Raw genomic sequence first — 27,896 nt, 5'->3', positions numbered from 1 at the left:
GTGTGTTGGAAGAAGATCTGCTGGGTAGTGATGGTTGCATGTGCATTTTCTCTAATTTCTGATTTGCTTGGGAGACAGTTTCCTCTGGAGAAGTGGCTATATGTTGGATGGGGAGGATATAGAGGCTGAATTGGTAGGAGTTGGAGGTGTTCACTAAGATGGTGAGTTGTCCCTTCATTGTCCCTTTTTTATACAAAAGGTAAGCATTGGGGTGGGGAAGGTGGCTTAGAGGAGGTGCATCTGGAACGTCCTCTTGCTCCCCTCTTAAAAATAACAAGCTTCTGGAAAATCGTTGTCTTCTCTGCCACAAACAATATTGACTTCCCTTGCACACTGTGAGTCCCATCACATCTTCCAGGTATTGCTAAAATTTGTTTGGTGATATTACCTGTTTTGGAATAATCATTCTCTACGCAGTACTCCAATTGAATCACTTCCCTCTTGCACTAAGGTATGGTGGGGAGCTGGGACCTCCTGTTTGACCCTCCAAGAAAGGCATTTGACTGTTTTCAGTGCTGGAATTGGAATTGGGCCATTCTTTATGGTTTTGTCAGTGTATAGATCAGAATGTCTGCTAGGGAGTCTTGCTGAGCCACAGCAAACACTTATGATTCTTATCTTTGGGAATAAATCAAGATATTTATGTGTCAGTAGTTGTGGGTTTATGGATGGTTATCAGCTGCTAGACAGAATTGTGGACTTCGGGACCTGGATCCTTATCCTAATAGCCCTGGCAAGAAGTCCCTTGGGTCTAAGGTGAATCTCTAGGAATTAATCCAGCTGGGCTAGATCTCCAAGGAGGAGGACAATTAAAGTACTGATTGGCATCTGATAGTTTGCTTTAACACTATGTATGTATGGGCAGGATGGAGAGATGTATCTAAAATGAAGAAATATTGTCTCTTGGTTTTGTACAATAAAGAACAGTCCAGCTGAATCCTCTTGGACAGTCTGGAGCCTGAATACACCAGGCAGAGCTGAGAAGAAATTATCCTGTTTTATGTAGATAACGCAGGCTGATGCTGGAGCAGTTCCTTAGACCTTTGGTTTTGGAAAATTGTAGATTACTGATGGGCTGTTGCCCCTGGGATTTAATTTAGACTCTGGTAAGAATGCATTTTGATTCTCTGAAGTCCCTGAGGCCAAATACTTGCATTTTTGGTCTACTACTGTAGTTGGTCTAGCAAGTACCAGCTCATTTATGCAGTGATTGACATCTGTTGTCAGTGTCTGAATTAATGGGGGAAGATGCTGCTGGATTTGAAAAATAGTCTGATTCTCATGAAACGATCTTTCAAAGTCATGCTGTTAACCAGTTATTTCCCATCTTGTCCCATCACCTTGTTCAGGAGAAGATGATTGAGAGGGAGAGGCTTTTCTGTCTAGAGGTCCGTGAATTTGGAGGACAGTCTGTTGAACCTGTTGTCCTGCCTTCCCCTGGAATGGAGGCTATGTGAGCGAGGGGTCTGTCTGCACAATCAGGGCTAATAAGTTATTTTGTTAAACTGGACTGCTTTGGTGGCTCTTGATAGCACTGGCTGTGGCCTATTGTTCTGGTGCCTGAGGGGTGGTGCATTGGGGCAGCTCCTTTGGGAAGACCCACAGCAGGGGTGGCTGAGTGCTGTGGCTGTGAAGCAATGTGAATTGTTGTCATGCCCATACTGATATAAAGGTGCTTGTGAAATAGTTATCAGCAGAGCACCACCAATACACTAGTCACATCACGTCCTGTTCAGGGAACAAACACGCTGAGGACCATGGTTGCTCTCTGTGCCCCTGGAGGGATTGCACTCTTGCTTGCCTCTTGGGTAGGTGGTGGCAGCAACCCCTGCTCTTCTCACCTTGGAATCTGATTCGTGGAGTTACCTTGTCACCAGGTTTCATGAGACTGAGCCACCACTCTTAGCTCAAATATTTGAAGTTGTTTCTGTTCATCACGTTTTGCATTCGTTATTGGCTGCCCGTAGATAGACTGAGTTTAAATTCACCTTTCTGCTATGCTTATGGTTCTGAGGGCCAAGCTCTGAGTCTGTGCAAGACGCCTTCTTTGAATCTGAGGTACTACTTTTTTCTTTTTTTTATATACATATTTTTTAAGTAGGTTTAGTACTTGCAAGTGACCTCCCATTTGGGGTTGTGCTATTAACGAAAGCTGGGAGGCAGCAAAGCTTTGAAGTGGGGTCTGGGAGGGTGGTGTCTCAGTCTGTCCCTATAAATCTGGTTAGTGCCACTCCAACATTTAGTATTTGCTTTTAAGCACATCTTTTTCAGAGATTTATTTTTTCATAAACTCTTTCCACATTTGATTGTTCGCTTCATGTATTTATTTATTTGGAACAGAGTGGTTTTAGTTTGGTAGGAATTTGCCTTATGGTTGTTTTTAACGGTGCTTTTGTGTGCAAGTACTTTCCAGCAGTAGATTTTTTGAGGGATCAGTTGATTCCCATCCAGCCATGAGTAGTATTCACAGCAGGTTGAGTATTGTTTATGTCAATAGCTGTTTTTCGCCAGTTTCATAGTATCAAATGAAACTGGTCCATTTTGGGCAACCTAATCTCAAAATGGAAACGGTTATGTGGTGGGGTGGAGCTGCGGCACGTGACTGTTCCCCAGCTTTGGCTGAACCTGCCTGGCTTCCCAGAGCTGAGCTGGAGTTTTCTTCCAGCTCCAGTCTAGGGAGGTGATTTTTTTAGGAGCTGAGAAGAAGCTGCTGCAGTGGCTGGGGAGCTGGGGGTGAAGGCTGTCGAATGGCTCAAGCTTCATATACCTCTCCCTCCTCTGCACTGTTCCCAGGCTTGTACTTGGAGAATCCTGTAAAAAATGAGGAGGTTAAAGGGAATATTGTGATTGTTTATTGCTATTTATTGCTGTTACCCTCGCTGCTGTGGATATTCACTACATGTATTTGGCTAGTTGCATTGAATGCTCACCACTTGCATGTTCAGAAGGTTTTTTTTGTTTTCACAACTGTTTTTCAAATCTATTGTTTTTCCTGTGGGAAAAGAAAGTGTGTTTATGTGTTCCTGGGTCGCGTGGTATTTTTCACTTCAGGTCTTCTTTCACTTCAGGTCTTCTTTCACTTCAGGTTTTCCTTCCGAGTCCTTATCTCTGTGTCCGTATTCACGTTGGTGTTTGTATTGCAAGTGCCCGGCTTGGAAATGGGCTTTCCTTGAAGTATGCATAAGGCCCTCACTCTCTGCCTTTGCTGTGCCTGTGTGTGTAAGCAAGACCGATGTACCTGATGTATGATTCTACCTTTCTCTTAGTCGTTTGAATGAGTCAGAATTCTTTTACTTCACAGATTTTGCCTTTGCCAGTGTTGCTCTCGGGCCTGTTTGCTCTCCTTGTTCTTTTGCTTGTGGTTTCTGCATTTCCTTTCTGCTTTCATCTTTCTTTGGATGTTAATCCAGAGGGAACACCCCAGCTGTATGACACCTCTATCAGCCCTTCCCTCCTTTTTATTAATTTCCTTCCCTCCTTTCTGGGATGACTGTAAACTTTGCCCGTCCTGTGATGGGATACTTGTATCGCAGATATTCTCATGAGGTGATTGTATTTTATGGGAAGAAACTGCATCCTGAGCAAATGCTCAATTTCCTGGCCTTTTAAGCTCTACCCTGTTTTTAAAAAAGTTAATAAAAAAGTGTATGTATATGTGTGAACATATTTACTTGGTCAGTCTGGATTCCGTCTCAGACTTGGCAAGTCAGGAGACTTGGCACTGAGAGCATTTCTCTATCTCTGCAGCCATTTTTATATATGTTTGAATAATATCTGCAAAACGATTCTTCTGAAGACTGCAAGGTCCTGAAAGGGGCAGATGCTCTGTAAAAATGAGTACTGCAAGACCCTTTTTACCTTCTTCTGTGCTCCAAGATGTTCTTAGAAGCTCCTGGATCCTGACATGCTGGACACAGCTGTGACGAAGAGGCCTCATGTTCCTCCTTATCTTTTCCATGCTGGAGCAGATTCATTTACTACTTACTATAGCCTCAGTTCTGTAGCCCTCAGCACTGCCTTAGTACATTTTTTGGTGAGAACATGAAGATGTCTATTTTAATTGGAGACTTAAATTTATCTGCTCTCTCGGATGATAGTTCCACCCTCTCCTCCACAAGCTGTGGAAATGCTCTGTCTTCCACTGAAATCCCAATAAGGAGACCATGTACCATCATGTTGTACTGGGAGGCTGGGCTCGGCACTTGCTGTGGGCATGACCTGGGCCACATTAGCACAATAAATGCACGACGCATCATGGTGAGCCCCAGAGCATCATGCTCCTCCTTAGGCAATGAGCCTATACCTCTTTTCAAGGCAGGTGTATCTTAAGATAAAAACTGCCCACAGCATGTAGCCTGAGAAGCAGGGGTCTCACCCAGCTGGGTGTTGATTCCTACCCCCTTGCCAAGAGCTGCAGAGCTGTTATCTTCTTTTTTCCCTTGTTTTATTCAGGACTTACGGGACCCTCTGTGGAAGAGAGGAATGTTGTCTTTTAACACTGCTGGTCCTCCACTGGGGTAGTATCTTGAGGAACTGCTTGGTTTCTTCATCTTTGTTCCTCATTAGCTGCAAAGCTGTCTTGGACTCCGACCACCTGACTGCTCCTTCCAAGAAGGATGTTTACCTTCCTCTGGAATGGGAGAGGGTGAATTTTGGTTCCTCATGAACTTGAGGAGGTGGCTAATTCTTCCAGTGAGAACTGTAGAAGAACATGTATTTTTGGCAGTGGGGAGTGTAACTAGGAAAACATATTGGACTTCTCCATAATCTGAAGCTTGAGCCCATCCCCTTAATGTAAGGACATGGGGGCTGAGCCCTGTATCAGGATAGAGAGATTTCTCATTGCTTCAGTGAGGAAGTTTTATTTGCTCAACGTCCACCAGTTGATGATCAGTTGGTGTTTGCTGTCCCTGCAGGGTTGAAATTTGTAAGAGTCTTTTGTCATCTACGGGGCCCTGGGCCCAAATCAGACTGAGATGTGATCTGTGGTAATGTTGTGTGTCAGTTGCTTGAACCTGGGACCAGCTCCTTACTTCTGCATTTTTCTGCTGAGGTGGTGGGATTTTTTTTCCACCCGTTATCTGTCGCCATTTTCAGGGGAATGGGAGATATCCCATTCTGTATGGCCGACCCTCCTCTGCAGGGTGTTTATCCCTAGCAAAGTCTTTCCACTCTCCCTCAAAGCTCCCTCCCAGTTTTGTGTCAGCACAATAGCTTCTCTCTGGGTTTTCTCTTTGGTTGGTTTTTTACTCCTAAGCCTTTAGCCTGCCTCTGGGGCTGAAATATTCCTACAGCTTTTTGGTTATCAAGAGGGCCGAGGGACCTGCTAGGAAGCTGCTGATGGGTTTCCCATTGCTGGCCGCAGCTTGGGAGAGGTCAGTAGCATCACTTAACCTCCGCGGATCATTGGGAGTCTTAGCTGCAGCTCCCTTATTGCTTCTGCCATGAAGTGGGCCATTGCTGAGGTATCTAGAGATTATCTGACCTCGGAGTGTTGTAGGGGAGAAATTATTTATCAGCCTTTTTTCTTTAAAATGTCTGGTGAGGTGCAAGGACCGGCATGCAGCCCTGTCGGTGCCGCTCGGGTACGGGAGAGCGGGTGGTGGAGCAGAGCGATGCACAGGCAGACAGTGCATCGTGGCAGGCAGCAGGTATCGGTCAGTAACCTCTGAGTGTTTCCTTTTAAAATTAACCTTTGGCATATCCCAGCATTCAAAAAAGGAAAACAAGATTCAGTACTGGAATTTTGATGATAAGACTTATAATGTGGGGAAAATGTTACAGCAGTGAAGTTTGTCAGTGCTGTTCAAATACTTTTCTCTATACCACTTTTATTGCTATCTTAATTTTAAATAAATTGCTCCTGGGATATATAATCATGGCTACTTTGGATCCAGTATGACTTTAGGAGAAATGTCTTCAATACAGAGATTCCTTCTGGCCTACTCTTTTTTTCTGTTAAATTAATCAGGATTTAAAAAGAATGTGTGAAATATGGTCATAGCTTCAGAGTACGAAGAAGCGGATGTGAGTGTTGAACAATCATCAACAATCATCTGTGCTAGAAAATACTTGCGTAAATAAAATATGCTTTTTAGGTTTTAGGGTGGGCTTTTTTTTAGTCTTATTAAAAACAAACAAACCAACCCAAACCAAGTAGTTTTAGAAGGCTTGGCAGTATCTAGACGGTACTGATTTTGAGGAGTACATTATTATATTTATTCTCAGAGGAGAACGTGGTTAGTAGGGACTTTGTCTTGAAAATTATTTTTAACATGATGAAAAATACCTTGGCTATCTGTCACTTTTTTCTGTCTATATTATTTCTGATCTTTCATCCCTTTCATTAGTAAATGAGAGGGGAAAAATGGGAATAACATCAGGAAATAGATGAAGCCACACTAAACAGTACTATGGGAACAGTAAATTAAAGCATCTGTTTTTGGTTTTCCTGGGAAATCAAGAAGCAACTGGAGCAAAAAACCTGATAGACTTTTTCTCTTCCTTGGATTACACATCTATTTCTGCTGTCAGGCTTCCTCCTTCCCCTCAGACTTTCTCCTTTCTTCCATCTTTTTTTTTTTTTTTCTCCTTTTCTTGAAACAGTCACTTCATTGAAACCAAGGCTGAGGCCTACAAAGGCTCCATAGTGAATGAATAATAAAGGACAGAGATTCCAAATGTTGTTAATCTGGGCTCAACTTTTCTGTAGCGTTTGGTTTGCGATGGGGACGTGCCCCTTCTCAGCGGTGCGTGCTTGTGAGGCTGGCACACTGGGGCACGGCAGGGCGGCGGGGCTGGTGCCTGCCGCTGTACGGGCAGCACTTATTTACTGTTAAGAAATTAATATAAACATGACGTGTGGCTCACTGTGAAATATTTTCACAGATGGAATGATTCTGCACCGTAACCTAAGGATGTAAACTAGAGGATTGCTTAGCGTTTTGCTCAGTTATTTGTTCTTTGGCTCCCCTCCACCCCCCATTTGCACACAGCTTAGGTCTCCCGTTGTCGCGGAGCAGCCGATGTAGGGCTCTTCAGCTGCCTGAAGCTCTCCCTAACCCAAGCGTGCGTCCCATTTTGGGTTACGCGTATGACTGGCGGGGGGGGCTGTGGGGGTGCAGGGGCTGGTGGTTAATGCCAGTCCATGGGGCAATAAGTAAAGCATTGCTGAGGCTGAGGGCAAAGTAGTGATGGTGGTTTGGAGCCAGGGCGCAAACCTGATACAGCCACGGTCAGCAGTGGGGCCCCCAAATCCCGCTACTCTGTGATGCACTTCCCGATGCCTCCTGCCTCTTGAATATACGTAGTGGGGTGCTCGTGGCTAGTGGACTTGTAATTTATGGCTTGTGGATCGAGGCTTGGCAGCATGGTATTAGTGGGGACTCTTTCACCATATTTTAGGGGTATCATGGAGTTTTATTTGCTATTCCAAGCTTGTCACTCCAAAAAGGGTATTAAATATGAAATGAAAATGGAGAGGGTTTTAAAATACGAAAGAATTTAAGCAAAACCCATAAATCTGTCCACCAACTTTTAAAGTTTTTATTCCTTAAATATTAAGAGGTTGAAGTCCATTGTTTTTTGTGAGCTTTTTAAAAGTAAGTGTGGCTCTTCGGCAAACACCAGACTTCAAGAACTAAGGCTCTGAAAGAGCCAGATGATATTGTGAGACTCTGGGGGGAAAAATATGACGCTAATAACACTGTAGATAGCCTCTTAAAGTACTTCCTCTGCTTCCACATCCCTTTATTCTGGGACATGAAAGAGAAACCTGAGCCAATACAGGATTACAGAACTAGGTTACAAACCTGGAGCTAGACTATTTGTAGTTAAAGCATCAGAAATTTATTTTATATGCTTATTTTGGTTTAAAAATTTTATGCATTTGGAAAACTCCTTCTCGCCCCGTGAGGGTTCTGCTTTTCAAGTAATTAAAGCAAGACAGTAAGCAGCAGAGACAATGAATTGTAAAAATTCATTGCTGGTTACAACAAGATTTTGAACCTCATCCATCTGTCATCCAAAAAAAAAGAAAAGCCTTTCAAAAAGCAGATGGTCTTGTAACTAAAACAAATCTGGATTCTGGCAGACAGGGTGAGAAATGTGCATTGTGAGAACAGGGGAAACGCTGCACTGGGAACTGTTCATCTTGGTGGAGTGCTCTAGCTGTGAATACCTCTGCTAATGCTGTTGCACACGATAGCGATCGTCAGAGGTCAAAATCAGTAACTTCAGTTCCATCTACAGGCTCACAAGAAATGAGTATTATTTCTGGAGCACAGCTTTTATGTACTTTTTCTGAAAGGGGCCATCTCCTAATAGGTATTTATGAGCATCTTAGGTGCAGTTTGTGAGTGTTCCTAACAAGGGGTTCTGCATAGGAAGGATTTAATCCTAAAGTGGAAATCATGGATTAGCATTGCAAGAACCTAATTAAAAATAAAACTCTCTATTTACAGTGCTATGTTTATGCACAAGTGTTTGCTTTTATGGGTGCAGTCTAGCAAGAGTCTTAAATTAACAACCCAATTAATAAATAATGCCAGCTCTCCATCATTTAATGGTACTTTAGATGATAGGAAAAAAAAAAAAGAAAACTTGCTAGAAGCTTATTTCTGCCTGTTACTCTTCTGTGTGTTTTATCTAGGTGAAGTTGTAGCTGTATGACTTTATTGGGGACTCATTCTCTCTAGGAATCCTTGAGTCATTGAATCAGCTTCATCAGATTAATTGGCTGCAATAGATAAGTAAAACAGCACTGCTTGCATGCTTGCCACAGATATCGTAATCTATGGCTGATAATTGAAATTCCTAGGGGCTGTGCATACCTCTTGCATGTGGCTTGGACCCAAGTAGCCCAGCACACTATTAAAAACATTTTTATAGGTGACTGACTGTTCACTCAAAATCGCATTGAACCTTCTCTCAGACAGAAGAAATGCTGTCTGGAGTTATTCTAGCGTCTTCATCTAGAGCTAGCAGCCTTTTCAATAGTACGTAGTGGGAAACTCTCTCAAATACAGTTGAAAAATATAGTAGCTAATATAGTAGCTAGCTCAGACACATCCTCATTTATAGTAGGAAAATCATTAAGTACTTCAGGTTCAGTCTTAGGTCCATCCTATCTTTAAAAACAGATTAGAAATCTGAAGACAAATATCTTGATAGCTACACAATTGCTGCCTCCTTATGTCCCCAAAAGCAGGAAAATGATCATGAACAGGAAGGCCATTAGCATCACATGGAGTCTCCCAGGTGGGAGCCTCCTTTCTGCTGTGCAGTGCCGGTTTGTGCTGCTGGCTGAGGCAGAAAGCAGGGGGATGCTATGTGTGGTCCCTCGGGATGAGTTTTATGCCCAAAGAGGCAGCACTTGCCATGCAAATACAGGAAAAGCCAAACAAAAATCTTTTGCATGATTGGTGAGTATGTAGTTTGGTTTAAATGCGCCATCCTCCCGCTCTACCACTGTTACGTTAGTACTTTTTTTTTAGTGTTGTTTTGTCTCCTGCATGGATGCAGCATGAGCTAAAAAAAATAACAATACTTTGATAGTCATGGCAAACAGCTTTAGAACTGTCTGCAAGGAAAGGAATACAACTGTCCAACCTGGTAACTCTCTCTTCTGTCTCTTTAGCCAAGTGATCTATATGTGAAAAAAGACCTGAAATACAGTGCTGTGTGCATAGGAAGACTTCTTCCAGAGCCCATCGATCTTTTTCATTGTATCCAGGAACCTGAGAACAGTAAGGACTCTTACAGTCTTCATCCTCATGCCTATCCAATATTATATCTTATGTGAATCTTAAAGTATGTGAGCTTTTAGTCTCGCTAAAATATATGAATAAAAGATGTGAATATTGGTGTGGGTTTTTCTTCTGAAGCACTGGTGATGCTGTTCCATGGCTATTGTATTGATGTGCTTTAAAAATAATTCCTTTTAATGCATGTCATTACATTTCACTGACCCACAGACTGAAAGTCAGAGAATGTCCTTAGCTTGCTAAGTAAAATATTAGAGGGAAGAGATCCAATTTCAAATCCATTCTCTGCCCTGTTCAGAGCAGAATTTGAACTGCAGTTTCTCACCTTGGGAAAGTTGGTGTAGAGCTGGGCTAGAGGGTCTCCCTTGGTGCTGTACTGGTGGTGCATCCTTTGGCATCTGTAACTGCACTGTTCCAGGAGCTGGCTTGTGACCACTGGGACGCTGCCTGGGACAAGAGGCCTCCCTGTCCCATCCTTTATCCTAGTGGGGTATGTACGTCCTAATGCAGAGCCCCAGAGGTAAGGGGGAAAGGGGAATCCCTGTCCCAGAGCGCTCGGTACCCTGTAGCACACCCCACGAGGACAGGTGATGCGTGCTCAGGACCCCCTAATGATGGGAAGGAATTGCATGCGTGTAAATGCTTCACGCTCTGCACAGCTCTTACGTTTGGCAGCTAAAAGAAGTCGTCGATGCCTCCTTTTCCTCCTGCTCCTGTTAGCTATGGGCTTGCACATGAGTGAAATCTTGTGACCCATGTGGTGGTCCGGAGCTCAGCCCCCTGTGCTGGCTGGAGTGGGGCTCAGCTGCTCCCTCCCCTCCACCCGTGTCAGGACCTGGGTTGCACAGACCTGAATTTCGGTGCTTTCATCTTCCAGCTGGACCCCGTGCCAGTTCCTGCTGTGGCCTGTCCCAGAGTGACATACTTTGTTTTGTGTCAAAGGGAACACTTTAAGCTCTAGTTAAACTTAATGTTTTCTTTTTGTTTTGGTGAAATGCCACCTTGGACGGTTCCTGAGTTTGTATGTGTTGCTTTCTATGTGACATAGCTACCAAATAAAATCAGTAAAAATTGAACAGCTCTGGGTGCAGTGTTGAGGCACAGTGTGGCATGAGTTTATACATGTATATGCTAACATAGATTCAGTTTTGCTTATGGCCTGTTTTATTGTTTCAATATTACATTTGTTTAGATATTTAGTCTTATTTAAAATTAATCTTGCTCCTCTTTGGGATGCTTGTACATGTCAAGCTGCTGTGCTGCGCTCTTTCTCCTAGCAATTCTTTGGTTCTTTGTAGTAAGCAGAAGAGTTACAGCTGTCCGAGTTAGTCATCACTGCTGCAGCGCTGTCCTCGCTCAGTTGTGTGACAAATGCATGATGGGTTTTGTTGAGGACAAGGTAATCAGAAAAGTTTGGCTTCTGCCAGGATAGAACAGCTTCCTCCATCTCTTTTGGCTTCACTGCTAACAAATCAAAGCAAAGCACTGTTGGCTGTGGGAGGACTGCAGGGTGTGAGAGCAGCTGAGCCCCATGGTGCTGCTGTGGGATGCAGAGATCAACCCTGGACAGGAGGTGTAACGCTGGCACGGCCCCGCTTGCCAGACATGGACCCTCATCCTTTAGTCACGTCCTTGGCACGCTGTGACAGTGCTTATGCTAGGCAGTGAAGCTACCGCATTCAGAGCGTGTGGATGCTGTGATTTGAAAATTTACCTCTAGTTTTCTGTCAATCCAGTGTGCTGGTCTAAACATTGCTCTAAGAAGCTATTTAATTTCCGTGCAGCTGCGGGACTGCCTTTAGATTGCATTTCAATGTTGTATTTTTTGTGGTCAGTGAGAATGTGCTGTGTTTGTCAAAACTAATTTATTCAGATCTGCTAATGGATTCAAGAAGAAAATGAATTTTGCAATTCTGTGCATCTTGTAAAGTCTTCTTGCTCAGACTGATTTATCAAAGAGTTTGAACCTAGCTCGCTGTCTGTAGTCATTCACACCTCTCAAGGGTGCCTTTGTCAGGCTGTTGATGCAGTAATTTCTTGAAAATATTAGTGGGAAAATGCGGTTTGAAGAGAAGATCAGGCTTATAGTCTTGAGATAGGAGTAGTGAAGTAAGGAAAAAGGTAGAAATTCACAGGTATTTTTGCTACCATAAATTTCTGTGAAGTTCTTGCAGGAAAATGAGTTCTAGGTCATGTTTAGAGGTGGTATTTTGTTTTCTGATTTTTTTTTTTAAAGGAGCAAATTGAAACCTTTTGAAAACCTCTAAAAAGGCATCAGTAAAAGCAGTATGTCTGAGGACCACAGCCCCTGAAGGAGCGCATCTCTCATTTTAATTTTTCCATAACACACATTGTATTTAAGATCTTTCTATGTTAAGGGGTCTTTGATGCATCCAAGAGCACTTATTAGCTGCTAAGTAATATGGTGAATATTTTTCAGACCGTGGTGCTTCTTAGAAATTTTACATCTCTAATATGTTTTATAAGGATACCCTTGTAGTAAGTATTCAGTGTAAGTTAAATTACAGATTGGGGAATCAGATCCTGCATTTGCAAGCCAAAATTCTGCAAGCTCATTCTTGGCTAAGCCCCAGCCTTGTATGCAAAAGGCAATTGTAATGGGAGAAAACAAAAACCGTGGTTGTCTTACAGCAGTGGATTAAAATTATCCCACACTGGTCTGGGGAACAGTGTGGCCATGAGGGAAAGGGTGGTAACGTCAGCTGACTTTAATTTGCCAGAAGTCATCCTGCCCTCTCCTTTAATATTAGCTGTTGGAGAGCTGTGATTAAGCGTTCTCCCTCCTGATAACAGCTCACTGGAAAGTGGCTGGCAGGTAGAAACAGCAGCCAAACTGCTGCATGTTGTAGAAGGTGTTTGCTGATGCACCGGCATCCCTTGTCAGCGCTGCTGATAAGCTCCAACGCAAACCGCCACCCAGAATTTCTTTGGCAGCCCAGCGGATGGCCGGATGAATTGTGCTATGCACAATGTGCTAATTGCCACAAATTGGCTACACTTGGTTGGGAATGACAGGGTGATTGTGTGTTTCTTTTTTTTTTTTCTTTATAATCTAGTTTTTATATACTTAGCTTGTACCATTCTTGTTCTGAGAACAGGCGTAGACTTTTTTTGTATGTTGGCAGCAATGGGAATTTTTGTGAACCTCAGAAATACTGATGATTAACTACAATACAAAATTCAGAGCAATTTTATTTAAAACTAATTGAAAAGTACAAGAAGAAGTTCTGAATTACAATATGAAGACCTTTTATATTGTTGAAGTGTTTTAAAAATATTATAGCAAATATTTAACTTTTCTTTCAAAGACCTTGTAAAGTTAGAAGTACCTTCTATTCAAAAAGGAGCTGGCCACCGAAAGCTCACAACAGGGTGTCCCTTTGTGTCCCCTCAGAGATGGGTAGGGTATCTTCTGTTCCTTCTTCTCAACAGGCAGCACGTATTGTTTTATCATTTTCTACCCTCCCCCTCCCCCATCTGCATTAAAATACTTCTTTAACTGTTAGAGCAGTGCAAGCCCACAAGATGGGAGTATAAGGTATTGTATACAGAAATGGGGAGGAGAGTCAGTGTGTGTGTCCCCTGTGTGAAGGTATTTAGGGGAATGAAGTCCCTCTGCTTAAGGGGGGAGCTGGGGTGCCATTGAGCTATCTGTGGTGGTGGATGGAGACGTTGAGGTTGCCCCTGTGGCACCTGCTGCTACGTGTTGGTCCCTGCTGTGTGGGGTGGCACTGGCGTGGTACCACCCAGCAGCTCCTACCAGGAGTGCTGGTAGTGACCTGTCCGCCTTTGACAAGACTCAGCTTTAGGCTGCAGGGCAGACATGGCAGATGCGTCTGAACCTCTCGTCTTTTGATGGTCAGGAGCCAGAAGGCATTCTAACACTGTCTAGAGAGGCAGGAATGGAGAAAGGAGACTTGCTCACTGCTCCTCTTACAGCATATAAGCATCCCGGCACAAAACAGGCTGCGTCTGCTTGCCCCAACCTAAGGACACATAAGAAATGCATGTTCATGCTCATATCTGCCTGTCCTTTCCCAGCCAATTTATGATGATGATCCTAGGAAAGTGCTGGGTACGCTCATTTCTCTTTGAAATACAAAGCTGTTATCTTTCTGCCTTCCTCCAGCTGCAATATGGAAAGAAGAATGAGGGAGGTACACAGGCACGGGGGTTGTGAATATGGATGTGATGGCAAGAATGTTTCATGGTAGTATTCTTTGCTATAATATAGCAAATAATGAAGTGCTCTGTAGTCATAACGCCGCATGTTCACTATGCTGGGGGAATTGGCAAAGGCTGAGAGAAGGAACAGTATTAAGAGAAAACAGTATGTTGGCATGTTTGGTTTCTGTCCAAGAGCCCCAGTAAATGAGGGGAGTGAATAAATAGCGGGAAGATCATCCTGTATAGACTGTTAGTCAAATTGGGCTAAATTGCCTTGTCAATTGAAGGAAAGCGAATGGAAAGGGCAGGATATTCGGAGGGATTTGAACAGCACCTAAGGCAGGAAGCAAAGAAAGATGTTTAGAGACCGAAAGGTTTCTTTTTTTTTTTATTTTTAATTTTTATCTTTTATACTCCCAGTGGTAATATCCTGGATTGCTCTTTCATCCAGCAGAAGTGACGGTTGCCACTGTAATACTGTGTGAAGCCTGAGATAAATGAGAGAACAGTCTGAAGGAAGGAGCGTGTTTATTCTGATTAAGAAAGTCAGTGGACTGATTGCCATTCAGCTTCCTGAAGCAGAGCTGCATGCACTGTTCATTTACTTTGTCTTTTTTCTTTTTTTTTAAGCCCCTTTTTAAAGGAGTATATTAAATGTCAGGAAATAATTGTTATATAATCCTTGAAGAATCATGCTCTTTAATTTAGAGTTGTTTAACTTTTTAGATTTCATCTGTTTTAAAACACAATGAATCCTTAGGTGCGTCCATAAAAGTATTTTCACAGATATCCCTGATTTTCTTATCTATTTAGTTATTTTTTTCTTAATACAGACTTTCCTTTGCGGTTTTCCACTGGGATTCAACATAGATAACACACAAATATCAGAGATGCGCGCTTTTAAAATAAACCTCTTTATCGGCATTCTTGGCTGCTTAATTCTGAATTAACCATCTGTGGCCTTTTCTTGCAAGAACTGCCCAGCGTGGCTCTGCAAGCTCAGTAGCCATGGCCCTCCTTTCACGAGCCGTGCGTTGCTCTGTGGGCTGCGATCTGAGCCTCTGCATCCTCCTGTTCTCCGATGGGCCACAGAGAGGACGGAACTGCTTGTGTTTCCAATGTGCTCGTATCCCTCAGCTCTGTGCTCAGCGCCTGTGAGTGCATCTTACGCGTGTGGGTTCAGCTGCCCAAGTCAGGATTTAATGCAACTGAGATGATGTTGGCCAAGTATATTTGGGTCGGGTTTCTATCTGGGTTTTTTTGCCCTTCTCGGAAGCTACAGAAGGTCTCCTCGGCAGCGGAGGAGATGCTCTGGGGGGCAGTCAAGGCTTGGAGGTTGTACAGAGAGCCCTGGTTTTTGGGAGGATGTGGCATTTCTTACTCACGTGGTCGTAAGATTTGGACTTTAGAGGGAATTTGCTTCTCTTCTCCAAATTAGGTATGCTGGCATCTCAGCCATGTGCTGGGACTCCAGTCATAGCTTGCCAGTTCTCCATCGTGTTACAGCATCGGTGCTGTCTTTGCAATACAGGCATTTCACCTGTAGGACAAACATTTTCTGATGTGTCTTAAAGAGTCATTGGGCTTGAAGTGGGATTGAGGGAGAAATGTAATGTTTCGTGAAATGCAGTTGATGGGACTAGATGATTAAATAGTCCCTTCTGGCCTTAACCTCTATGAAATAGTAGAACTGTGTTGCTGAGGGCTTGACTTTGAGGACTGATTTAGCACCCTGCCCCGCAGAAGGATGTGGCATGCTTTGGAGGCGTTTTCCAGGCTAACCAGAAAGATGGAATAATTACCAGTTGCACAAATCATTAGAGGCCTTCTGTGGTATTCAGAGAATGCTAAAATAGATGGAATAAAACGGGCCTTGTCCTTTTGTAGCTGCTGAAAGATTGCCAGGAGGCTTCCTGAAACCAAACGTAATCCCCCCATCTGTCTCTTCTGCAGTTTTAACTTGTAGATTTATGTTGTCAGAGCTGTACATTGCTTTTCATTTTTGATGAGATTATTTGCCGCTGTTACAATATATTTATATATTTTAAAAGATTTTGGAGGGTTCAAAATTGTTGTACTTTGATCAGATGCCAGAAGTTATTAATGATAACTTGCTGCTATTTTACTGTAAAACTAACAAATGCAGGAAGTAATAAATTTTATGTCTGAAATTTCACATTAGCTGGCTAAATTTCTCATTAGCAATGAAGTGCACATTCATTGCCATGTCCTTCAAAGTGCAGTGCAGAGTAACTTGCTTCAAAGCAAAACCAGTATGAAGTGAGGCTGGGTGCAAGGGGGACCCTTCTCCCATCATTCTAACATAGTGGGTGATGTATTCTGTGTCCTGGATGCCTGGTTGAAGCTCTAAACTCCCATCCTAATAGTTCCCACGTAAAACCAGCACTTCTTCCTCAGTTGTGGAGTGCAGGAACAAAAATACAGGCTTAGGTTATGTTGCCTACTGTCATACAGTACTTAAGTTTGGTAGTTAACAGTGGCTTAAAATGCTTTTTCTCTCAATGCTGTTTCAGACAGATGTAATTTTGCAATGCCGTTTCCAATTTTTCCTAGTTTTCTTTTCAAAGATTATATTCATGTTTTGTTAAAAAAAAAAAAATCTTCTGAATGGAGCCCTCTGTACAATAAAAGTTACACCTTAAAGTATAGAAAAATTCCTACTTCCACATTAAAAAAAAAAAAAGTGCAGATCATTAGAGGGAAACACTGAATTTTCTAGGCTTGCTTTATCCTGACATAAGTCTGCTGAAATGGAGTAGCTGCATCAGCCAAAACCAGTTTTTAGTGGAACTGAAGACTTGGACTCAGTCTGCAGGAGTTTGGGGTGGTGTGTTGGTTTTTGTTTTTTTTTTTAACCTCCTAATACTCTGCATCTTGCATTGTTTGAATGAAGTCAACAACAAATTTTGCAGGCCGCCTATTTTCCTGGCTTGGGTTTTTTTTTTTCTTTTTTTTTTTTTTTCTTTCCCCTTTTCCTCCTGATGTCCTCTGCTGTTCCCAGATGCAACAGAAAGGACATGTGTCTTCCTGCTCTTCTGCTGGTTACTGTAAACTTGAAAGAAGAGCTGGCCTGTTACACAGGACCCATGGAGGGAGAGGTGGCAGTGAAGTCTGCCTGCCACTGTGTGAAGTGGTAACAGACCTTGTGGTCCCAAAGAAGTGAGGTATCACCTGCGGGTGGCTGCTGGGAATGGCTGTGATGGGCATCTTGAAATGCTTTGACTGATTTTTGCTAACTATTGAGATTTTTATCAGATTGCGTTTTGTTGCTGTCTACAGCTTCATCTCCGAGTCCTGTGATTGTGGGACATGCGGCCTTCGTTCTTCAAATGCCAGTAATCCCTTGCCTTTGTCATTGTTGCAGAAGAACATGACGATGTGAACTGTGAAAGGTGAAATCTCTAAAATCAAATTTAAAAAACCCTCTGAATTTCCTTCTGTAATAACCATGAGTCATCTTTTTCTTGGGTCATGATTTTTTTTTTCCCAATGCTTAGGGTTGGCAGCACTGTTTGAAAGCAGTGAACAGCATAAACATGCTGTTGCATGTGCTTATTTTGTGACTTGGGAACCTGACTCCCTTATTTTTCAGTGCCTAAGAGCTTTATATGATGAAACTGCATAATGGAAACTTTTTTTTCCCCCACTTGGTGGGAAACTGTTTTTGTTCCTTCTCGTTGTGGTTGTGACTTTAGCAGAGCCTCTGTCAGAAAGCAGTTGAGATGTGCAGGAAAATGTCCACTCTGTAGTAGATTTATAACTCTGCTTCTAAATGATCTAGTTAGATACTGTAATCTAAATAGAAAATAGGACTTGTATCAAGTGTATTATTATGCAAAGGATAAAATCTTCCTCTGTGCCGTACGTCAGTTTTGTAGTCTTGCATCCTACACATGCCAAATCTGAAAGTAAACTTTCTGAGGTCTGGTCATAATTTTGTTCACATTCTCAAAATCTATCTGCAGTTTGAACTTTAAGTATGTCTTCTGAAATTATGTTTTCCCAAAGACAGTTTCACTTACAAGCTTTCTAATGTGATAAAGAAAGGCCTAATGTGAGTTTGGAGAGAAACAAGGTGAACCAGTTTGCTGAAAATTGCTCTGGAAATTACTGTAAATACAGTGTAAATGTTGTGCAATTCTTGGAGCTTTCAGTGATCCTGGTCAGCAGATTATCTTTTGATTAAAAAAATACTACACTAAAACTGTTTAAAAAAAAAAAATTAATAAGTGTTTACTTTTATGTGAAACTGTATCAGTCTTATTAGTTCTTGTTGACTAATCTCTTCTTAACTTGGGTACTAAGAAGCCCGAGTATTAAGAAGCATGGCTGTATGTCACGGCGTAAAGGGCTCTGCTGTTGGGGTGTGTACCCAAGTGAAATGGGAGAGCATTTACCGGTGTTGTTCCTTTCCTCCCTTTTTTAAAATGCGTTGGTGGGGGGCACACATAACACGTGCTTTGTCTCACTGGGGCACGGACAACTTCTGGTTAGCCAAATTCCATGCTGACATGCAGTGACAAGAGTTCACCATTAGATCTGTCGGTCTTCTTACCCAGAGCTGATCTTGACCTGATTTCTCTGTGCAATCAATTCATATAAAACCAGATGCCAACAATCTGTATTAACTGTGAATTAAATTCTTATCAAAATGGATTGCCCCAGTTTGTGGTGAAACAAACAGCCCATGTCTCTTGTTCCAAAAAATGTACCATCTGGCTGATAAAGCTGATTATCCAGAAGTGTTACTAAAAATGTCTGCATGTCTACAGAGGAGCAAATAATTGGCCTTAGGAAGAAAAAAAAATCCTGCTGTTACTTCTGAAAGTTATGCTGATTGATATGGTGATTTGTTGTCCCAGAACGCCTGAAGATGAGGAGTTGTGAGGGGAGAGGTTGTTTATGGGGTGGAATTCCTTCTCCTGTGGGTACGAGAAGGGCTGCGTTATGAACCTTGTGTGTGCACTGTACTTTCAGTCCTCTTGCATTCCAGCAGTGCTAACTTTTATAACCATAAAACATAATTATCCCTAAGACATGCCTGATACTGTTGTGGGAGCAATTCTGAAGCAAAATGACTATAATATAGCTGAATGAAGAACTCAGATGGTTTCTCTTAAAATTGCAGGGCAGGTCATGTTCAAAAAAGAATTAAATATTAAATGAAGGGGGGAAATACATTGGAACAGAGCCCAGATTCTAAAAGTAAATTGTTGAAGACTATAACCTGGTTTCCTCAATGAGTATTAATTCAAATTGTGTATAGCAGATATGGCGGTGAGTAATAGTAGTTAAGCTAAGGATCAAGAGTCCAATTTCCTTCACATCTTTCTAGGAAATATAAGACCTAGTGTTGCATAGCAACAGTCGAAGGTATAGCAATATTTGCACTTGAAAATGTTTAGTGCTTTGGGAAGCATTAGATGGCTGATGAGATAGGTAGGGAGGAAATGGTATTATTCTCTCTTAGGGTACTGGTTTAAATTCAGTCTTGACTGTAGTGGCTGAAGACCGTTAACATCTGAATAACTAGCTAGAGGTCTGCAAAATGAGTTATTGGCCTCAGTCCAGTTTTCAGAGCACCCATATTCACATTTCAAAAACTATTTCTGTAATTGGCAATGTTGTTGGTGTGCTTTGAAGGCAAAGCAGATATGAATAGCTGTGGAGGTGGCCACGGAGGTCCCTGCTTCAGAGCACTCCTGCCCCTACTGCCAAATAGAGGAGTTTCTGCTTTTCCTGGCATATGATTTTTCTGTATAGCTGTGTGGTAAACTTGAAAGCACATTATTTAAATTTCATAGAGTCCTGGTATTTTCTTTGCATTTTGTGTTAACTGTACGTGTGTTGAATAAAAGATGCTGCCTAGGACTCTTTTCATCTTCTGACATCCTCTTAAATTGTTTTACATTTAAGTTTTTCAGAATCAAATGTGAGTTCCCATTGAAGGTAAGAGTTTTCCAGAAATCTGCAATCTGTGTGATAGCAGTTTTCAGGTCTGTGTTCTTCTCACCTGGCACACCAGGAAATAGTTGGTCTGAAAACCAGGAGAGCATCAGGAGAAGCAGAGGAGTAAAGCTACTGGAACCACACGACAAGAATTTGGAGTGCCTTAAATGCATTTTGGTAGTGCTGTTCCTACATTAGCTGTTTATTGCTCAAAACTTAGTAGCCTCTTGTCAGAATGGCTTGTTGGATGCTCAGTATTGCCCGAGCGCATGCTGTAGCTGGGCTGGGGGATGTCCCTGGTAGAGTAACTATGAGCAAAAGGCATAAAAACTGGCAGCTAACAGCATGCCACAGTCACAGGACTAGTTGCTAGATTATTTTTTTTTTTGTTAACATCTAGTTTTATCTTATTTTACCAGTATTTAATACACTTTACAGGAAGTATATAGTAAAAGATCTCCCGGGTGAATCCAGTACCACTGACAAGTGTGGAAGGGCTCGAGGATGTCCTTTACCACATGCAATTTTCACTCAATGCCTGTGCTGACTCTTCTTTTTCTTAACTGCCTGAAGTAAGCTTCCATAAGAACATTTATAACAAGAGAGAGGTTCAGATTTAAGATCTACTGATCTTTAAATAATCACCTAAGAAAGTATTCTGTCATTGATTCCAGTTCATGGCTTTAATATAGGAGACCTCAGGACATACCTAAATTAAATGAATGACAGATTTACAGGACATCATAAACTATTTTTTTCTGTAAAAATGCATCTTTGAATCTTAGAGTAATTTTAAAAAGTTGTAGCCATTTGCAGGTAAAAAGATTTATAACTAGTCTACTTCTGTTGCTTTTCCTAAAGGTGAGAAATTATGCCTATGACATTCGACTGTTAACATAGTAGCAGGGGTGAGGAAAGGTGTTCATTAGTGAGGTTACTGGTATTATCAAAGTAAATAAAGGAAAAGAAAATCCACTGGACACTGGTCGTGAAGCTAATTCTTGTGCAAGTGGAGTTTTGAAGGTCTTTGGTAGAAAACTGTTCACCATTCTTGAGCTTTCCTTTATTATCTGAACACTGTGCCAGCGCTACCCCTTTGCACGTGTTTAGAAGTTCAGAGGTTTCTGCCCGCTCATATGCGAAGGTGAAGAGTAACATTCCTTACGCAAATTTGGGACCATAGCAGCAGACCAGAAAAGGTTTAGAGGCTGTACCACCTTGAACATCGTTTCATGAATTTTCCTTATTTTCTTTATGTACTGCACAAACAATGTGTTTATGCATATGTATTATTGGTGGATTTAAAATTGCATTTAGCAGAAAAGCTAATTTTTCTACAAATAAACTGCTGTTATTTTAAGATAGTTCCTTTTTTCACCCCAGAAGTGAAGTGTTCAATGACATTTTTTAAAATCTCCCCTAGCCCCCATATTTTGTTTTTCTCACATTTTAAAATCACGTATGCACACATGAAACGGGTTTTTCTGGCAGTGCGTGAGAAATAACATGGGGCTGGGGGGATGGACTATGAGTGGAAGCAGGTGGTGTCCTTAGTTTTTCTGTCTTCCTAAGGAATTCTGCAACAGCCTGCTTTAAAATACATGAATGATTGTGAACTTACTAATGTTTTATGGTACCTGGAACCTAAACAACTTACCATGTATTCTTAAGTACCTTATGTTTTTTCCAGAGCTTCTAATGTGTTTTTTTTTCTTTTGACTGTAAAACTTTTTATGGTGCACGGTTTTAAATATGCTTTTGTCTGTCTATTAAATGTGAGACAAGGCAGTTTTCAGTTGTGATTTTTGTTTAAGAGGGAAGTGATGCCTAAAAAGGAATTTTATAAAATGTTGGAAATTATTTCCTATGCAAAGCACATGTGCTTTTTCTTGTGGGGGAAATTTGAGTTTAATCCAAGAGATTGTGGAATTTCCAGTACCTTAGTGACACTTGTATCCACAACAAAACAGTTAATTATGATCTGCTTTTAAATCTCAGGATCTGGTTCAGTTTTCCTTTTTATTTCAGGACCATTCGTATGAAAACTGGAAACGGAAAGGAATATACCTCATGTACAGCTAGGGCCAGCATCAGCATGTGAATGCTGGGAGGAGTGCCTCTTATTACATGTCTGTGTTTTTGTTTAAAAAGTATTAAGCTCTGCAACTTGTTTGGCTTTAGTGGGAATTCTGCATGCCCCATGTATCTGGAAAACCAGTCACGTTCACATAGATTCCTAAATACAATTTTGATTTAAGCTCTTATTTTAGGCACCTTTGGGCCTGACTTCTAAGTAAACTAGATCAAAAAAGAAACTGAATATTCTGTGTGGAAGTACAGCATCTTGTATACAAAACAGATGAAGTTAGTACACAAATTACTTTTCTGTTTTAACCTTGGCTGAAGAAATTTGCTAGTGCTTCTTGACATTTACAATAAAAATTTTTAGAAATGTGTGCAAAAACTTGGAGAGATTCATAAAACACTTTGCTTCTTGGCTGCTACTGTACTTCAGTTGTGTTTTCATGAAGTGCCCTAACTTTGAATTAATATTTGAATGAAGCTATTTTAAGGTAATGTTTTTGAGGTTTCATGTTGTTTTCACCTTTTTCAATCAATTTTGTAGCAGCAGCAGCAGGAGTTCTTGTTTTGCCCACTGTATACCAGGTCTGATCTCATGCCTTTATATATATATATAAACATATATGTGTGTGTATATATATATGTATGTATAAACTTAACTCAACTTTTATATATAGCTCAACTTAACTTTTATATATATAAACTTAACTCAAGCTCTGGTATTTGCAAGGAGAATTTGGTTGTGCATCAATGTATCTGTAGGCGGCTTTCCCATATGGGACTAGTACTTAAATATGTAACCCTAGGTCTTCTGAGTTTACAGAGTGAAAGGAAGATGATGTTTTCACTGAAATGAGCTACTTCTAAAAAACAAACAAACAACTCCCCCACCCCCAACTTCTTAGTACATTAAGCCTATTTGTGAGCTTTAGTATAGAAATAATGTTTTTCATTTTTATTTGATACATTCTAAAAAAATAGGTAAAAAGGGATGATAGCTATCCCTTTTTCATTTTGCTTGAGTTTTCATATGATTCTATCACAGAAAAGAAAAAAAAGGCCATTTATTTTTCTTTGAAATATGTGCTCATGTTTTTGAAAGATTCTACATTAAATGCACATATATCAGATGAAAAGTACATTTAATCTGGTTATGTAGAAGATTCATATAAATGAAGTCTTACTCTCAGAAAGCTCATAAGATAAGATAAAATATGGTTTTCTTGGTGTACAATTTCTACTTAGTAATTAGCTTAAGAAATCCCCAACCCTCCCCCCAAAAAACAACAAAAAAACCCCAAAACAAAAACAAAAAAACCCAAACAACCAAAACCTGCAGGAATTTGTATGTAATTTTGTGGCTCTTTAGTTCATTATACAGGTTACCTTTCATTAAGGTCTCTTAGTGAGAGACATAAAGACCTTCCTAAGCTATGGCCAGTATTTTAGGGCCCGGCACTGTAAAAGCAGAAGGATGCTTTGGTATACTGTATTTCCATTGTGAATTAAAGAGTGTGTGGGACAGAGGGAAGCGTTTTTAATTTTGTGCATATGAAGTAGTTTGTACAAAATGTACTGATGAAGGCATTATAACATACTCTGAAATAATCTTGACTTGATACATCTCTTGATGCTTCATATAATTAGATTTGTGTCACCATCCCTGGAAGTATTTAAAGGACGTTTGGATGAGGTGCTTAGGGACATGGTATAGTGGTGGTCTTAGTAGTGTTAGGTTTACGGTTGGACTCGATGATCTTAAAGGTCTTTTCCAACCTATACGATTCTGTGACTCTGTGATATTTTCTTGAACTATTGGAATGACTGAAGTGCCGAGTATGGAAAGGCTTTGCATGAGAGAGGTTTAAGACACAAAATACACATTCATGAGCTCTCAGTTGTGTTTCTCAGCATAGGTCTACCTGCTTTCTTGAGGAAGTGCCTGCCACGAATTCAGTGACTGCAGCTGTGTGGTTTGTGTATGTACACACATGCGTACATGTGAGGCTGTTACGCTGAAGGTTTAACCAGAATTGTGCTTCTGATGAGCGGGATGTTTTCAGCACTATGCTGTGGGTGGTTTTTGGTCTTGCCCTTCTCTAAAGGACCACAGAAAGAGGGAAGATTGAGAAAAGAAACCTCACTTTGAAGTCTACAGCATGCTACAGTTTGTTCTGCCAGTTCCTGGGGGTGCAAAAGCAGGTAGAGTAACGTGCGAGGCTATCACATAGTGGTCTGGGTGTGGACTGCCCCCGACAGCTCGGCTGTGCTCTTTCTCCAGTGCTGCGGAGATCAGAGATGGCATTTGGAACCTGTGTGAGAGCAAAACTTCCCTGTGAACCAAACCTGTTTCCAAAGTCGTGCCTGGATCTGTGCTCATCAAAGCATGGTGCCACCTGCAATCCGGACTCTTGTGTCTGGTTCTGCTTTTGGGATAGGTTTCCATGAATGCAAACAAGAGGGTGTTGTTGATATTTTGGAGTCCTTGAGCATTATAGGGAGCTTACAGAAACATGCAAAGTCTTTGAGGACCTTCCAGGGCCCAGTCCTGTTGTGAAACCCAAGGGAATTGGTTCCCCATGTGAATTGGCAGGGCACCACACCAGCAGCAGCTCCACCGATAGAGGATTTACTTTATTACCAGGGCTTGATGTTATGTGAGACTTGGCAGGCAGCTGGCAGCGCATAACAGAAAGCTGAAAGATCCTCAGTATAAAATCCTAAGGCAAGTGGTAGGCAGGGTGTCAAACTGACTGACTGAATGATGAAAGGAAGTGAGTAGGTGCCTGTTTCCAAACAGCAGTGCCATATAAATAGCAGCACGCGGGGGAGGCTGTCGCTGGGAGGATAAAGGGCTGTGAGTGGAAAAATTGGCAAATGGAGAGAAATAGAGATGTATCAGAAATATGTAGAGGAAGGAGCTTCCTGATCTTGGGGAGGTTCTGGGAAGGGTTGGCACCAACAGGAGGAGATGGTCGTGGAGGGTGGATGGGCTCTCGGAGATCCAGCCATGCTGCAGTTCTCTGGTCTGAATATACTGACATTTACAGGCTGCACATATGATCTTCAGGCTTGTGACGTTTATGTTTCCTCTAATCCTGTCCTTCAGTGCGATGTTCTTCATACCTTGACTCTGGGTCGTGCCTCTATGGCGTCTTGTGATAGTTTTCATTCTGGTTGCAGTTGCCTGCAAAGCAGTGCTTCGGCTGGATCACCTGGGCTGGCATACTCTGCTTAACTTGCTCTAACTTCCTCTCCTCGGCTGTTTTCTGCTTGGTATAGTGCTTGTTCTCTCCCCAAGTGTGACTGCACAGGTGCTGATTTTGGGCAGGTTTTTTGCCTGACCCTTCTGGTTTTCACTCTTACGTAACTGAAGATAAAAAAGAAGAAATGGAAAAACCAATAAATTGTTGCTAAAATGATAAATCACACTTTTGAAGGGAAATTGCATCTCTGTGAAGTGAATTCCTGTCTCCGTAGACAACATCAGAACAAGACTGTTGTGTGAGCATAGGCAGGACTCATCCCATCCACTGAAGAAACAGGGCAGAAGCAGCTCATGTGGTGCTGAGGCCGATGGCTTTGTCATTGCTCAGACCTCCACCGTCAGTGGCTGACTTCAAATGAGTATTGTGTTACCAGATGTCGCAAATAATTAGCTGTGTTTAACAAAGTTCTTGTGGGATTCATAGGAGCATCTCTTTTATTTGAGTGCTGCAAGTGCAGGAGGGGGTTATGGGAGTGGCAGAGGGAGACGGCGTGATCCAGGATGCTGCTGAAGAGTCGAACGAAACTGCTCGCTGCCTCTTTACATTGATCAAAAACTTCCATCATCGCATACCTCTGGAGCGCTCTGTGAGAATTCTTTCTTTTAAACTTTAATTTGCATTTTGGTGAACAACTAATCATATCAGATGAACTGAGAGTCTGGGATTGTTTAGCCTGGAGAAGTGGAGGCCGAGGGGAGACCTTATTGCTCTCTACAACGACCTGAAAGGAGGTTGTAGAGAGGTGGGGGTCGGTCTCTTCTCCCAGGTAACAAGTGATAGGACGAGAGGAAATGGCCTCAAGTTGCGCCAGGGGAGGTTTAGACTGGATATTAGGAAATTTTACTTCACTGAAAGGGTGGTCAAGCATGGGAACAGGCTGCCCAGGGAAGTGGTGGAGTCACCATCCCTGGAGGAGTTCAAAAAACGTGTAGATGTGGCACTTCAGGACATGGTTTAGTAGGCATGGAGGTGTTGGGTGGTTGATGGTTGGACTAGATGATCCTAGGGTCTTTTCCAACCTTAATGATTCTTTGAGTCGATGAAAATCAGAAACTTTTAGAACCCTCTTCAGAGGCTTTAAAAAGAATTCAGTAAATGCTCATGAAGATGGATCTTGTGGAAACACAGTTAGGCCAAGCATGAAGCATCATAGAGTGGAGAAACCTTTCCAGCCCAAACAATTGCTAACAAAGGATTTCATTTTCCAGGGCTAAAAAGAACAAGCTTTAATTTGGAAAGACAGTGATCAGTTGGTATGTTTATACTTAGTTTTCTGAGATCAATACTCTAGTTCAAAGCCAGTGGAATTATGTATATTGATACGTGTTTGCAATGTTCAGTTCTGTTTAAAGATGGGTTGAAAAGACTTTCTGGAGACAAAAAAGAGATGATGTATATTCTAAAGTAGAGGTGCTTGAATAGCTTGTGAGGAAAGTCCTGTGGATGGCTGCTTTGTTTTGTTTCTGTTTTTGCAATGGGAGACCCATGGTGGAGGTGGAGCTCGGGGCTGTGGTTGGAGGAAGCGCTGACAGTCGGGTACGGGAGGCAGAATACCAGGGCAGTCGCTGCTGACAGCTCTGGAGCAGCTGTTCGTGTCGGCTGTGCTGGTGTGCAAAGCCGGTTACATACATACCCAGCAATGTCCCGAGAAGCACTGGACTGTACCTTAAATTGGATAGTATTTCCATGGAGAAAGGCAAAGGATGAACCATTTCAAATGAGATTTGGGACTAAGTAATGTCTTTCAGACGTGGCAGCACAATACCGCTTAATTTGCAGATGAAGGGCCAGCTACTCTCTCCAGTCTGAATCTGAGTTTCTGCTGACGCCGGCTGCCGTTGCGATGACGGAACAAATTGCTTAATTTACTAACTCAGAAATGTCTGCTTGGTGCTGGGGTTTTGTCTTTTCCTGTTTCTTTAATCCTTTGAGTAGCTGAGTCGACCGCTGTGAACAAGAGCGGAGCACATCCTACAGCTGGAGGGCCGAGGCACCACCGATAATTGTTTCCATCACTTCACACGCAGAACAATTCCTTTCCTTCAGGATGTTGTTTGCCTGTGACTTGAAAATCATTAAAACTCTCATTTAGAAACTTACGGGCTTTCAGTTCATCCTAATATACATGCTGTCTTTTTTAATGGACTGTGTTACATGTGCTGAGTGCTTTTAAATTTTTTTTTCCAGATTTTTTGAGTACTGTTTGCTGCTCCCTTCAGAGCTGTGTGTATGTGTGTGGCTTTAGCACTTGATCTTTTTCTGACACTCAGTAATTTTTACTGTGGTAGTAGTTTTACTGAGTAAGTACTGAGTACTAAGTACTCAGTCATCGTGTTTCTTTATTTCAGTCAAACTAGGAGCACTTCTGTCACTGTTGCAAATACGTGTGTGTGCTCTTTTTTTTTTTTTAAAGGTGAATGCATTATTTTAATGAACATTGCTTTCCTCAGTAGTAGCTTGATGAGATAAAATGTATTTTAACTCATCCAAGGTCATATTTTGTCTTGAATCTGCTGTTCTAATAACCATAGAATCGTATGAAGTCATTGAGAACTTTACTAATGTCGCGGTTTAGCCCCAGCCGGCAGGTAAGCACCACGCAGCCGCTCGCTCACTCCCCCCT

General features: G+C 41.9%; 1 protein-coding gene across 6 annotated transcripts in view; it reads left to right on the top strand.

The window, feature by feature from the left end:
- Window positions 1-27,896, top strand: part of KIAA1217 (KIAA1217 ortholog) — a 372,206-nt gene that overhangs the window by 17,340 nt on the left and 326,970 nt on the right. The window contains exon 2 of one of the 6 annotated variants that reach the window (XM_075492655.1): window positions 9,638-9,746. The exons of the other annotated variants lie outside the window; for them this stretch is intronic. The gene's annotated coding sequence lies outside the window, so the exon portion shown is untranslated. The remainder of the gene's footprint in view (window positions 1-9,637; window positions 9,747-27,896) is intronic. 6 annotated transcript variants of the gene reach the window in all.

This window comes from Mycteria americana, chromosome 2, assembly GCF_035582795.1.
Source record: "Mycteria americana isolate JAX WOST 10 ecotype Jacksonville Zoo and Gardens chromosome 2, USCA_MyAme_1.0, whole genome shotgun sequence".
NCBI classification, from domain to species: Eukaryota; Metazoa; Chordata; class Aves; order Ciconiiformes; family Ciconiidae; genus Mycteria; species Mycteria americana.
This window is presented reverse-complemented; position numbering and strand designations above follow the sequence as displayed.